Here is a 14,413-nt window from a genome sequence, read left to right as displayed (position 1 = left end):
TAGTTGCTTCAACTAAAGAGAAGGATTTGACTCAAAGGGTCATGCAAGGGAAGTCACCTAAGGCTCCTATAATGTCAAAATCAGACCTTTTTACTACAAAGGTCCCTGTTAAGGTTGTCATCCCCTTTAATATTGCTGAACAAATGAAGAGGGCTAGCATCAATGTATCTATGTGGGATGCTCTTTCTATCCCATCTTAGAGAGACCTAATTCAAGAAGAAATAAAGGGGATGGATGTTGTAGAAGGACCTAGTCAAGGTTGCAAATCTTCAATTTCTACAAGCTTGGTGCATCCTTTTGAGGCCAAAAATCCAATAAAAATCAGTAAGCCTTCCCCTTTTTATCTATCACTAATCATAGGACATAAACTTGTTCATAATTGTATGATTGATAATGGGGTTAGTAGTTCAGTTATGCCTAAGAGAATAACTGACCACCTCGGTATCAAATATGAACATATCACAAGAGGAGTTGTGCAACTTAATGACACATCAATTTAGACTGTTGGGGTCATTAAGGATTTAAATCTAACCTTCCATGCCTGCTCGGGTTGTAGTGTGTTGCAAGACATTTCAGTGATTGACCTCCTTACTTATTTTTCCATTTGTTTATCTAGGGAATTCACTACTAATATAGGTGGCTAACAAACTTCTAATTGGTCTCACATGTTGTTTAGGACAAGATATGGTACCAAAGTGACCATTAGGGCTGAGCATATTGCCAATGATCATATAGAGCCCTATGCCCCAAGTCCTATTAACATGAATTGTACTCTCCATGAGGAGAAAGAAGAAATTTCAATAAGAGAGCCTACAACTCAGTTAGAGGAGGTTCATGATTGCCTACTTGATGAATGTGAAAATGCATTCCAGTTTGATCCCATTGATGAGATCAAAGATACAAGCTTGGGTACTTATTGCATCCATGAAGAGGATACCCCTATCCCCAACCTCTGAAAATAAGAAAGTGGCATGCATGCATTGTGGAATGTGTTCTTTGATGGCTCAAGGAAAAAAAATGGTACAGGGGTCAGTGTGCTTCTTATTTCTCCAAGAAGGGAGAAATATTACTTTTCTTTCTGACTTAATTTTGGTTGGACTAATAATGTGGTTGATTATGAAGCTTTGATTTTGGGTCTCCAAGCGACACAAAAGAGGGATCAAATCCTTGAAGGTACATGAAGACAATGAGTTAGTTTTGAATCAGATTAGAGCCCAAAGAACCACCAAGAACAACCTTCTCAAAGCCTACAAGCATAGAGCATGGGACCCAATTGAAGGTTTTGAGGCCTTCAATATGTATAGTGTCCTTGGAAATGAGAATAAACTTGATGACCGATTAGTAGCAATAGGTGCTCAACATGACATTTCATCTGATGTTGTAGCAGAGAAAGAACAACATATCAGACTTGTGGTGAGACCAACAATGCCTAATAACCAAGTGAATTGGCAAAGTCTTTGATTATGATTAGAAGATTTTTATATTCCTACAAGATGAAGTAGAGTTCTCACATAAGAAACAGGGCATATTGCAGGACTACTATGAAGATAAAATTATGCAACTAAGATCAAACAAGCTGCCCAAGGGATTGATCACCTTGGAGAGGATCTTCAACACTGATGATCAAATGAAAGGGAGAGAAATTAACCTGGCTACAAAGAAAGGAGACTACAAATCAGTCCCTATATCTGATGGAAGAGATCTCAACCTGGGAAAGGTATGTTCCCAAAGTGATCGAGGTACTTTTGTCAATCTTTTTCAAGAGTATAATAATATTTTTTCTTTTACATATGAGGATCTCAAAGGGTTTGACCCTAGTTTAGCTCAGCATACCATAGAATTAGATCCTAATGCAAAGCCAGTTAGACAAAAGAAAAGACCTATAAACCCCAAATTTGAGCCTTTGATGAGGAAAGAGCTATCCAAGCTTATAGAATCTAGTATTATTTTTCCAATCAAGCTTTCTTGTTGGGTAGTTAATCTTTTTCCAATTAGGAAGAAGAATGGGGAGATCAAATTGTGTGTAGACTTTAGGGATCTCAATTAAGCCTCCCTTAAAGATCATTACCCCATCCCTTCTATGGAACAAATTTTAGCCAAAGTTAGTGGCTCAAAAATATTTTCATTCTTGAATGAATACTAAAGGTATAATCATATCCTAGTCCAAGAATCAGACCAATTTAAGACTGCATTTACTACTAAGTGGGGAACCTACGCCTATTGTAAAATGCCCTTTGGACTATCAAATGTAGGTGCAAATTTTCAAAGAGCCATGGATAGGACCTTTAAGTGAGTATTAGCAAAATTTATACTAGTGTATCTTGATGATATCACCATATACTCCAAGCATGCAGCAGACCACTTTGCTCACCTTGAGCAAGTATTCAAAAAATGCAAAGAATATGGTGTGTCTTTGAACCCCAAAAAGTGTCTATTTTCTTTTGATCAGGGAAAACTACTTGGACACATTGTATCCAAAGATGGTCTAGCCATAGACCCAAAGAGAGTGGAAGCTCTTGTGTCTCTTTTACTTCTACATCACAAGAAAGGCCTTCAAATATTTATGGGAAGAATCAACTTTGTTAGAAGGTTTATCCCAAACCTTGTAGCCTTGGTCAAACCTCTCACTATCATGCTCAAGAAGGATTTTCCCTTCAAATGGACCAATGAAGGGAAAGAGGGTTTTGATTAGATAAAATAGTCCATTGCTAAGGCTCCCACCTTAGTAAATCTAAACTATGAGAAGGATTTCATCCTTTATACATTGGGAGGAGATGCAAGTATATATGTTGTCCTAACACAGTTAAATCAGGAAGGATTGGAGCAACCCATAGATTTTTTTAGTGAAGGCCTAAAGGAATATGAACTCAAGTACAACTATGTGGAAAATAAATTCATCACAATGGTGAGAGAATTAAAGAATTTTAGGCATATTCTCTCAAACAATAGGATTCAGCTCCTAGTTCCACATGTCAGTGTTAAGGGTTTCTTTCTCAACAAGGAAATAAGTGAGAAAAGAGTTGGATGGATCACTAAGGTCATGGAGTATGACCTTGACATGAAAATTACTAGGTTAGTGAGGGGAAGAGGACTCTATGAGTAGTTCAAGTCAACTTTTGGGAAAGATTCAGAGGTCTCGCTCTTGTTGCAGGAAGAAGGACAAATTGAAAACTAGGAAAATGTGCAATCTAATTGGTTCTAGAATATGATCACCTTCCTAAGGGATGGAAGCTATCCTCTTCACTTTGACAGAACCAAGAGGAGACATCTCAGGTTTCACTCCATCACCTATGATTTGGTGGATGGGATTTTGTTCAAAAGGGACCTAAATGGTGTCCTACTAAGGTGCATTCAAGGTGATCAGACCAATAGGTTGCTAAAAGAATTTCATAATGGACCCTTAGGTGGCCATTTCTCAGCAAGGACTACAACCATGAAAATAATAAGGGCAGGCTATTATTGGCCTTCTCTATTTGGTGATGCTCACAAATGGGTCAGGAAATGTAATGAGTGTGCACTCTTTGTAGACAAGCAAAGGTTAGCAACTCTGCCCCTTCATCCCATTTTTGTTGATCAACCCTTTGCGCAATGGGGCTTGATTTTATTGGCTCTATCAATCCAATATCAAGTGTAGGCCACAAGTGGATTTTGGCCACCACTGAATATTTCCCAAGATGGATAGAGGTTGTTGCTTTGAAGGATGCAATCGAGAATTCAATGGTTCAATTTCTTGAGGGGATTACAACCAAATTTAGAGCCCCTTCCACAATTATATCAAACAATGCTAAGGCCATTGTGGGATCCCAGATCAGTCTATGGGTAGTCCAACATGATGTGTTTGTGTAAACATCATCAAATTATTATCCCTAAGGAAATGGCTTAGCTAAGCCCTCCATCAAAAATCTCATTAGAATCATCAAGAGGGCTCTTGAAGATAGTCAGAGTTCATGGCACCTTAGGTTGGGAACAACCCTATGGGCTAATAGAATCACTCCCAAAAGAGATTTACACAACTCACCTTTCATGCTAGTATATGGAAGGGAAGAAAGGCTTCCCTTATCCCTTAAGTTTCCATCTCTAGACCTAGCACATCAGTTGGAGCTCCTAGAAAATGATACCTTATCAATAAGGTATGCTAAACTTATAGAGCTTGAAGAGGTCAAAGAGAAGGCTAGGCAGACCTTAAATGTCCATCGAGGATAGGTGAAGAGGTACTTTGATGACAAAGCCATTTTGAGGACCTTCCAAGTTGGATATTTTGTCCTAAAATGGGATGCTAATAGAGAAAAACCAGGTAGGCACTCAAGTTTTGATGCCATATGGAGTGGCCTCTATGTGATTACAGGTTGCAAGGAGGCTAATTCTTTCAATATAGCTAGGCTAAATGGTGAAGGCCTCCCCATTACAGTCAATGGCATACATCTCAAAGCATGTTCTTAAGGGACTTGTAGATCCTTTTGTAAATATTATGAATATCTCTATTTTATATTCTTCTTCTTTCCATTAGTGCTCGTGCACAAGTCAATCCTTTCAGATTGGCCAAAGTTTGAAATTTTGCATGTTGCAATGAGGAGTTCCTCCTTTGTTTTTCCCTTTTGACTCATTGCCCAATGGATACTACAAGGACATCTAGTCTTTCCCTAAGCAAGCTTAGGGCCTCCTTTGAGTCACCAAAATGTTGCACTTTTTCTGTCAACTTATCTTGAGGATAATCAATCTAAGAAAATCCAGAGAACATTCATAACCTTCGTGTTATGTGCCTTTTGTTGGCCTAATGGTTTCTACATAACCTTTGTGTTACGCACATTTTCTGCACAAGGGAACCCTTTTTTCCTTTGGGCTCCTTTGTTCTATTCTTGTGTTGATCAGGCCAGCCGGTCAACTCACTTATGCATTGCCGGCAGGAGGGTTCTCTATCGTTGGAGGGCCAATTCCCCCTTTTTTATTTCCATCGGCAGGTGATATCTTTTCTAGCTCCTACGGACCTGGTTTCCTTTTTTGGCTCCTCATTATTGTGTTGCAAACCCGCGAGCAGCTTATTTTGCCTTTGCCCGCACCCCCGCATCATCTTCCGGGTCCTTTGGTTTTACATCACAGGCAAGTGGATAGTGGATTTAGACTTATATTTGCCAACTAAGGAATAAATAAGTCATGCATTGGAGTGATCCAAGAAATCTGCAACTAAGAAAAAATGGGATAAGCACAATCAGATTTAATGGTAAGATTATATTATGTTCATGAATAAAGAAATTAAAGACAAATTTAAAAAATTACTATCTTGAAATTTTGATGAGTTGTCAAATCATTTGAAGGTGGTGGCAGTAATGCTTGAGAAGAGATATACAACAATGTCTACCTTCTGAGCTATTGTCTTCTTTACTTCCTTTATGATTCGTAGCCAAGCTTTCTCCCTTCTCATGTTGTCAATGGAATGCTGATTTTTTGAAAGGATATGAAAATATTTCTCTTTCATTATTAGTATCATTTAGTGGAAATTGACAAGGTTATGTAATGTTTATTTCTTTGTTGGGCATGTGGCCCTTCTTGCTTTGTATCTCTTTCTCTAATTGAATAAATTTTTACTCTTCTTTTAGAATTAGTAGATCACATATGATATCTTATATAAATAAAAAAATGTAAACATTTAGAAAACAATGATAAATTGGTAATTAATATATGCAAATATTTTAAATTTATTATGTAAGTTTCTAGATTCATACTCAAAAATCTTGTTTACAATTATAATATAAACTATTCTAAAAAATCATATTAAAATATCATTTAAATTATGACAAGTTTTTAAATTGATATTCAAGGCAATCTTATTAAAAATATTTAAAAAGTAAATTCACTAAATTTCTAAATTCATATAAGAAAATAGATACTTAAAATTTATATTAAAATATTATAAAATTAGAAACACCTGTATCTAACCATTTATAAATATTCTAAAAAGTTCGTATTTTTATAATAAACAATCTAAAATAATATATCAATATTATAAATTTTAATACTATATACTATATATTATCTATTATAATTTTTTACGATATTAATAATTTGAAGTGTCATATATGATCTAAAAGTGAAAAACAATCATATATACTATCAAATTCTAGGCTTATATCAATACATATAAATTCTAATGTTTTTTTAATGTCATTCTCTTCTTGTTGCTATCTTTAGCTCTTTAGTAACCTCCCTCTTAAAAAAAAAAGAGAACTTTGACTTGCATAATATACTACTAAAAATATGAAGAAAGTTTATTTTTAATATTATACTTAAGTTTTGTAAAAGAAACTTCACTATTACTAACCAATTCTCTTATTTTCTTTCCTTTCTCAAATTTTCTTTTTTTCTCTTTTATTTATAGTTTATTATCATTTACTTTTTGATGAATAGGCTTTCTCTATTAATTAAAAATATTAAAGTACATATTCACAAAAAAAGGCCGAGGGATACAAGATCACCCCACGAGAGTCACTCGGCCAACGGCCGAAAAAAAAACAACACAAGCTATTCATCAAAAAACTTCCTCAGGCAACCAAAGCAGTGGTAGCTGAGGGAGGAGGATCAGGGTCATCTTTTTTGCCCCATACATCAACGGGGCCAGGAGTTGGGTCTGGCACAAACAACTTATCTTTTGGATCTTTTTTAATTTCTCCTTCCTCCTACCTGGGAGGCGAGATCGTTAGAGCTAGGAAAGGAAACTTGGAGGTGGTAGCAGAGGGCTACCCAGAATTAGCAACATCAGGAGGAGAAAAGACCACAGGATCAGTAGAGGGCCACCTAGAGGAAGAGCCACACCACAGTGGAGAAGTCGAGCAGCATCGCCAAGAATCATCTCTCCCGCCCGAGGGGTGGCAGGGAGGTTGGGACTGCAGGGTCTAAGAGCGACAGGCAGAGGAGTTGCGACCACAGTGGTAGCCACGGGGTGGAGTACGGTCGACAGAGACAGAGTTCGGCGGTACTCAGGCAATCATACAAGGGGCATTGCCCCAGTGTTGGAGGAGCTCTTGAAGGTGGGCCACCTCCAAGGCCACCTTATCAGCTTGTACTTGAATCTACATTAATACATTGTTATAAATGCAATCTTTAGCATAAAGCGAAACATTAATATCTAAACAGTTGTGAGAAAAAATAACACCATTTCTATCCTTCCAAAGAGTGTATAGGATCTCCATTTTGAAAGCATGCCATATCTAGGAGAACTTATAAGGGATTCTAAGCGAATCACCCAGAAGAGCCATGTGCCAGGAAAATGGCTCAGGCCAAAAAGGCTGAAAAAAGTCATGAATCCAGTTCCAATATTGTTGAGCTCTTCTACAGAACCAAAAGATGTGCATAAAATTTTCTGGGTGACCACAAAAAGGACATTGAGGATCAGGAACTCCCAAATGCTTGATTCTAGAACCCAAAGGCAAACCTTGAAAGAAAACACACCAAGAAAAGTGTGCAATCTTAGGTTCGGTGATGGCAGACTAGACAACCAAAACCTGAATCTCTAGGAAGTTTGAGAAGACTACAAGTGCCACCACTGATTGAGAATATGAACCATAGGAAAATGAGGAACTAACCAGAGATAACCCATTTTGGGTTTGTAGATGGTGGAATCCAAGGATACCACTTCCAATCTTTCCACCAAGGTCTGATAGACCAAGCTTATGAAGTAAATTTGAGGGAAGGGTCCAAACCAGAAGGTCATAAGTCTATCGATCTAGCCAAGATAGGCGAAACTAGACCTAGAGGTCCTCCCAAGACCGGAGGCTCGTAGAAGATCTGGAAAAAAGATCCTTAGGTGTTTGAATGCCACACTTGTGAAAGCGTAGAGCATTGACACCCTGAAGTTTGGCCAGAGGTAACCCTTGCACCTATAAAAGACGTGACCGCCAAAGGTTGTGTTGATTCATGGATAAGCCATCTCGAAAGCCATTGCCGACCCATCAAAGCCAAGGCTTGATAGCTTCCCAAGCACACCAGATACTTTTGACCACAAAAGTACCCTGTATTTGAACAGAGTCTTTCATGGTAAGCAAGGTTTGCAAGCCAATCCCCTTCCAGACTGGCCTTTTGGAAGGAAAGCCTGAAGAAATGCAAATAAGTTAAGTTTAGTTTATTATAGAGAGTTTAGTTTAAAATAAATTATTTAAAATTAAGCATGCATTTTAGTAAAGGAAAATAAAAATGTTTTTTAATAAATGATAAATTTTAATTAAAAAAAACATTTAAATTAATTTTTATTTTTTTTCTTATTTTAGATTTTCTAAATGTATGTATTGATGTGGAGGATGAAATATCAAAACCAACTAAAAGTTTCAATTATTGCATAAGGAAAATATTAATAAATATAAAATCAATTTAAATATTAAATAATAAGGCTTGTGATATACTTCCCCCCTAAACTGATGCATCATCTCGATGTATCAATCAAGTTTATCATTATACCAAAACAAGACAAACAAGAAAGAATACATATTCATATATGCAATCATGACATTCATCAAACAACCATTTCAATAAAAATTTCTACATGGGCGTGTGTGAATTCCATTACTACCATTCAGTTTCACAAAGCTTGGCTACCTCTCTCCAACAATGTTCTCTTTCTTATCATGAGTTGTCCTATCATGAGTTGACTTTCTTATCGACATTCCTGACATTTCCTTATATGCACTTGCCATATTTTTAGCTCATTCACAAATATCAATACCTCATGGAAATATCATTTTAATGTTCAACATTTCAAGGTACAAGATGATCATTTAAGGATTACAAATTCTCACTAAGAATAACTTTAAACTACGTAACAACTTGATCACATATAAAAATTAATAAATAAATCATTCATGTGTACCCTCTAACAATGTGGTACTCAAGTATGCTCATAGATCATCCATGCATACTCACAAATCACCTGAAAGATTAGTGAATCCACCTTGCTATTTATGCAACCTAGGCTTCCCTGCTTGTCTCATCACAATAATATCTCAAAGATAAATATCAACTTGATTCCACATAAATATGATAATGATATATAATAAATTCAATATATATGTGATAAACAACATATTACATCTCATGAGTAAAAGTGCCTAATTCAAGTATTAGCACATTAAATGAGTTATATAAATAGTAGTGTTGGAAATGTTGTCATTGATGTCCAGATGATTAAGTAATTCACTATCATTGATGTCAAAGGAAAATGAATATTGTCGCGCCTATGAAGTGTATACCTGCAGCTGCCACACAAAACACTCAATAGATCATTACACGCATGGTTAATAAATTTAAAGCAAAGAAAGATAAAACCATAGCTAAGCGATCTATCGCCTTCTAGTAAATGTGAGTATGAATTTTGCTCTCAAATCTGTTTAGGCAAATTACAGTGACTTGACTACACCTAAATGGAGGATTTAAATGATAAATGATGCATTTTAGCTAGAAATGATAATGATTAAACTATATGATTCCATGATTATGCTAGGAAATATGCTAAAATGATGTAATTAAGCTATGATAACAATGCTCAAATGATAAACTAAGAGCTATTATGCCTATAGTAACAATGCCTAAGATGCAAATGAGATGGGATCCTTATTTCTCCAAAATGGGATCTATTTATAGGATTTCCAAGGCCAAGGGTGAGGTGGCAGGAATCAACGGTCAAGATTAAGTCCGAAGATATCAATGGTGAAATTGGAGGAGGTTGGAAAAGAGGTTGGATGAAAGGGAACATTTGTCATCTCTATGGTGACAAGTGTCAAGAAGCTTTTCTCATGAGAGAGCAAGTGTCTAAGAAAAGGGTACATGTGGCCCAAGAATGCCATGTGTCTCGAGGGAGGAGTAGGTTTAATTAAACCCAAGGTTATATGAAATGGGTTGGGTTTAGAAGGGGTTAGGTTAGGTGGTTAGAAGTTAGGAGGCATGTGGGTAAATTTGAATTTAAAATTCAAATAAGACTAATTAATTCTCAACAACTCATAAATTGATTTGTTTTAATTAATTAGAAGATTAGAAGAATTAATTGAAGATGGGGGGAGAATTAATTAATTTGAATTAATTAATCAAATGGCATTATGAAAATGAATCTATTAAATAAATCCTTAGATTTATTAATAATTAGATGAAAGGGGGAATTTAATCAAATTACTTAGTGAATTCAATTAAATTAGGAATGGGATCAATTAAATAATTGCTTATTTAATTAATTATCTTCAGACCAATTTTAGGTGTACATTTTTAGGTGTATACAAATATCACTTAATTTGGGACAATTATAAACTAGATGTTACATACAATAATAGTAATAGCTTGAATGACAAATTTTAGTAAAAAAGAAGGAAATCATGATGACCACAATTGTCGATATGAAAATAAACATAAACATACATAATGTGCCAATTTGTGAAGTATTGAGGTGAACAAGCTTCATATGGAGTTGTAGATTTAAATCAGCCGTAGAGATTATAGAAATGATTAATTTATAGATGGTGGCAGTCATAAAATTATGGAAGTGGTGATTAAGTTAATTTGTGAATTAGTTGAAGGTATGCTGGCACAAGAAGAATATAAAGTCAGATGTTGATTAGTGTTGACGTTGACAATAAGGAAGGCATATACAAGAAAACAACAAATATATTAATACAAGAAGCGATAAAGATTATTAAAATGGTAATGAAGTAAAGAAATAATATAAAATTATTATTATTTTTTTGGCAAAAGTGGCAAGCCACTAATAATATATTAATATAATAACTGGTTCAAGAGCTCAATAGGGAAAGAACCAGTGAAGAAAACCCTATATCCTTTCTCAAGTAAAAACATATAGATAAAATCCCGAAGGAGAGCCCTATTCTATAGTCTGAATCTGATACTATTAACAAAATCCAAGGCATCAAAAAAAAGTACATGATGCCATCAATATGCATCTACCCTGGGGTGAACTCACAATACTGGTTCCCACTTTTTGACCAACTTTGACGCTCAGATGAACATTTTGGAAAAACCTTCAATTTTCGACACCTATAACTTTTAAACCATTAAGAATTTGAAGATGATGTAAACTAGTGATTTGTAACATCTTGTTTGCAGATTCTAAATATATTTTTTCATGTTTTTTTTAATAAACTTTCATCAATAATTCTATCTCCCTCAAAAAATAGTTTTTTATAGCAAACAACATTTTTTAAGAGTGGTGTACATCCCGAAATGCATAACCTTTTTTCAATAAATGATAAAAACTTAATTATTTTGAATTTTAGTTTGTAACATCAATACCCAGGGCATGCAGTTGGTTTGATAGTGATATGTTGAATATTTTTCATTTTATTAAGTTTTGAAGTCTAACTAATTATAATTTAGATATAGGTGTACTTTTGAACACATAACTTGTTCAATATATATCAAAATTCGATTTTATTTTTTTTGTTAGAAAGAAGACATCAATACCTAGTGCATAGATATCTTTTAGTTTTTTTTTTAATTAGTTTACTATTTTTCCCAATGCATTGAATAAAGAAGTTCATGTTCAATGAAAAACCTACATTCATAAAATATAAAATAAAAATATATAAATGAAATTAAATATATTAAAAATTATACTATTTGGAAAGCTTATAATAAGGACTAAATACTTTAAAAAACAAAACTTCTAAATGAATTCATTTGACCTCCCAAAAGCTAATGTAAAATTGGTTTTTTATCAGCATTTGATAGATGCAAAGGAGACTCCATTGTAAGTATGATTTAGAAGTAGAGAGGTTCTACCTAATAAATTTTGATCTAAGAGCCTTTGATCTAACTCTCTTCAATTAATTACTTCAAATGGGACCTTTTAAAGCTTAAATCCTTATATTATTTTCAAAATGTATGATTTCAGCAAAAATCAGGATGTACCAAAAAGTGGGAACCAGCATTGTGAGTTCACCCCCTGACCACTAAAGCACATTGTATCTATTTTAATTACAAAGTTTATATAAACCCCTGAATATACATAATGGGCTATAATAAAAATGAAGGGGATATTAAGAATTTCAATAAAAAGAAGCCCCATAACAACATCCCATTATGGGAAATGACATCATGAAAACACCTCGGCCTTCACTGTGAATGTCGTACCGGAGGAGCCAACCACCATGCCCCGTGAGCCTCAGCAGTGTGCCACACATACCAAATAATCATATCTGTTGTAGGTTCACATGTGAAAAAATCTTGTCTTCATTAACAATCTTTACTAGCTTGGGGAATTTTGAGATGTTTATATCTGAAGCCAAGGAGTCAAGGAGTACCTGCTCACACCCCATATTAGCCAAAAAATCTGCCAATTTATTACCTTCTCTGTAGGTATGAGAAATGTAACATTCTTCAAATGAGTCCAGCAATGACCATGCTTGTTTTAGTATATAAGAAATGCGACGATTGAAAGCATGTCTCTTGATACAAGCATTAATGATAATAGATGAATCCCCTTCTACATGAATATGCCTCAGCCCCAATCTTCTTTCCATGACCATCCCATTCAACAATGCAGTAACTGCAGCCAAATTATTCATATCTGGTTGAATACTTGCAGATTCCAAAGCCAAGAGATTACCCAAGTTATCTCTAATTTCAATCCCGATCCCAGCTTTCCCTGGATTTCCCCTTGACACTCCATCAAAGTTAATTTTAAATTGGTATGATTGTGGGGGCTGCCATTTAATGTTGGATCTAAAATTATTTTGTTTATGATGGTAGATGGGGGATGGGAATGAAGGAAACTTGATGTCACCCCATATCTTAATAATTGTAGCATCTCATGGCATAAAGGTATGTTTTCCCTCCAATCTCTGAGCATTGGCATTGACCATTTCAGAAATAGATTTTTCCAGGACAACAAGAACAGATTGGATAGGAGAGTGAGCTTGCCTAAAGATTCTTTTATTATGCTCCCACCATATGGTCCATGGGATTGCAACTGGTGAACAATAACATATACTTTCTAACATTGATTTTGAATATAGGACTGGCAATGATAAAAACATGTCCCAAATTGAATTTGGAAATGGGAAGAACAAGTCAAGCTTATTCATGACAAAATGCCAACACTGTTGTGCAAAATTGCAATGCAAGAAGAGATGATCCACTGATTCTGTTGATTCGTTACATAAAATGCATTGGAAAGGTTGTGCCATATTTAAAGATTGAAGTTGATCACTGGTAAGAATACGCTTTTTGAGTGCTAACCAAGCAAAACAGCCAGCCTTTGGGAGTATAGCTTTGTGCCAACAAAATAAGAATGCCCTTTGTTTGTTTTTTGTATTTGTCATACATTGAATAGCCTTATAGCCCTGCTTAATTGTGTAATTTCCCTCTAGAGATGGCACCCAAAATAGTGAATCAAAATTATTAGAAATGTATACAATCCTTTCATTTAGTACAGATTTGAAAATTGATATCTGTAAAGGTAAGATTGGTAAAACCGAAGGATCTTTCCAGCATGCCTTACTTGTATGTATATCAATAGCACTAACATAATCAATTAATTTTGTGCCCCAAGAGTCCTTGGCTATATCAGAAACACTAACCAATTCATCATTTTGTATTAAAGGAGGTAAAGCATTCCATGAATCTTCCCAAAAGTCAATGCTTTCTCTGGTATGTACCTCCCAAGAGATATATTTTGTAATTACATCCTTAGAAGAAATCATGAAGTTCCATATTATCAATCCACTAGGGGGGTCAAGAACTATAATAATTCTATTTGGTTCATGTGAATCAAGATATTTTTCTTGCAGGAGTCTACACCATTTGCTATTGGTTTCTTGAACATTTGCCAGACTAATTTCCCTCCAAAATCTTTGTTTCTAAATGCTAGATTATGCAGACTTGTGCCACCCACATTTTGTGAAGAAGACATATCTTTTAAAGATACTAATGGAATTTTATTTTCCCTAGACATATTATTGGTCCAAAGAAAATCTCTTATGATTTTATCAATTTGTTGTATGATAGATTTTGGTGCTTGAAGAATTGACAAGAAATAGTTTGGTATGGTTGATAATATTGTTTTAGTAAGCAATATTCTACCAAATAGAGATAACCAACGTACCTTCCAGGAAGAAATTATGTTTTTGATCCTTTCAATGATGGGCCTCCAGTAGCCAACTTTATTGGTACCCATAAAGATTGGACTACCAAGATAGGTAGAGGACAAATTTTCCAATGAGAAACCCAATGTAGAAATAATTTTGTCTGGTATTTTCTTGGATGTGTTGAAGATGAAAATTTTAGACTTATGATCATTTATTCTTTGACCAAACATGCTTGTGTATAGGTCAAGGACATTCTTCATTTGTTTGACTTCCTGGAGGTTAGATCTCCCAAAGAGAAGTGAGTCATTTGCGAAGAAAGAATGTGTGATCGATATGGAAGT

The sequence above is a fragment of the Cryptomeria japonica genome, chromosome 1, assembly GCF_030272615.1.
Source record: "Cryptomeria japonica chromosome 1, Sugi_1.0, whole genome shotgun sequence".
Taxonomy (NCBI): domain Eukaryota; kingdom Viridiplantae; phylum Streptophyta; class Pinopsida; order Cupressales; family Cupressaceae; genus Cryptomeria; species Cryptomeria japonica.
This window is presented reverse-complemented; position numbering follows the sequence as displayed.